Here is a 1796-nt window from a genome sequence, read left to right as displayed (position 1 = left end):
TGGTTCTAGAGAAACAGAATTGAAAGGATGAATTTCTTTAATGGGCTTGTTGGAATTTGGAGCAGGCTCTCCAAGTCAGAGTCTTCAGAAAGCATGAAGAGTACTGAAAATCCATGGTGTAGACTATTTGATTTGAAACAATTATGAAGATAAGCACATTTGAGTCTTCTAACTCACCTCTTGTGAGGAGCAAGAAATTTAGTGACTGTATACATAAAACATTTGACAATTTGTGGAAAAATAAGAAAAATAATGATGCTGGCTGGTTACTTCTAGCATCTCTGGATAAAGTGATGAAGATAAACAATGAGCTTAATGATAAAATTGACAAGCTCCATATTTGAATTAACAGTTTAAATGTTTCCAAGTTTGCCTTCAAGGAGAATCTTCTCTCCAGCAGCCAGAGAGCTAAAGCTGCAGAAAATCAAGCTGGAGCCCTTATTATATGTTTGGCTGACCTACAATGTAAATTTAATTCCCAGCCTCGAAGGGTGTCAGCATTAAAGGTGCAGGCCTTGGTAGGAAAAGATTGGAATCCTGACACGTGGGATGGAGATGTTTGGGAGAAACCTGAGGAGGATGAGGATTGAGAATCCTCAGATGCTGAGGAATTTGATTCACCTGGTGAACTAATTGCCCCACCCTCAGCATACCCACCCTCTCCACCCATGCCTGAGGCAACTAATTCCATTGAGGAAGCTAAACCCATTCAGCAAGATGAAGCTGATATCCCTCAGGGCCCAGTTATTGTTGCCTTTAGATCTATAATCAGACTCAAAGCTAAGCAGGCCCCTAGAGGAGAGATAGAAAGTGTGGCCCATGAGGAGATATGCTACACCACTAAAGAACTTAGTGAATTTGCTAATTCTTTCAAACAGAAATCTAATGAATATGTCTGGGAATGGATTTTAAGGGTATGGGATAATGGTGGAAGGAACATAAAATTGGATCAGGCTGAGTTTATTGACATGGGCCCCCTGACTGGAGATTCTAGGTTTAATATGGAAGCTCATGCAGTTAAAAAGGTTGTTAAAAGTTTATTTGATTGGTTGGCTGAGGTATTTATCAAAAGATGGCCTACTGACAGAGAGCTGGAGATACCTGATATCCCTTGGCTTAGTGTTGATGAAGGGATTGTAAGGCTCAGGCAAATTGGTATGCTCGAGTGGATTCGCAGTGCAACACCAAATCCTCCACAATGGGAGGGCCCAGAGAACATGCTTTTTACTGATTTTATAAGATGGAAAGTATTGAGAGAGATACCAGAACTTTTGAAGAGCTTTGTTTTTGCTCTTTTCCTTATGCCGAATCTTACAGTTGGAGATGCTGCTGCTCAACTGCATAAATTAAATGTAAATATAATAGGTGTAACAGGACCTTGGAGTAGGGGTCAGGTGGCAGCAATGAATTACCAAAGACAAGGTGAGCATACTTATCGTAATGGGCAGCAAAGGCAAAACAATACCTACAATGGCATGACTCGAATGGACCTGTGGTACTGGCTAATCAATCATGGTGTTTCCAGGGACCACATACATAAGAAGCCTACTAAGTTTTTATTTGATCTGTATAAGCAGAAAAGCTCTAGGATGAATGACAGGAAGTCAGTATTGGATCATAGCAATAGAGAATCTTGCTCAGTCAACCAATTTCCAGACTTGAGACAGTTTACAGACCCAGAACCCCTTGAATGAAGGGAAGGCTGGGTGCCCTTGAGGAAGGACTTTGTCACAGTTCCAAAGAGTTACGCTGTTCGCCTCTCACCCATCCTTCCCCAGAGGGACCTGCGGCCGTTT

Source organism: Nannospalax galili, unplaced genomic scaffold (genome assembly GCF_000622305.1).
Source record: "Nannospalax galili isolate Female #2095 unplaced genomic scaffold, S.galili_v1.0 scaffold52, whole genome shotgun sequence".
Lineage (NCBI taxonomy): Eukaryota > Metazoa > Chordata > Mammalia > Rodentia > Spalacidae > Nannospalax > Nannospalax galili.
The sequence above is the reverse complement of the archived record's forward strand: the minus strand, read 5'-3'. Positions refer to the sequence as shown.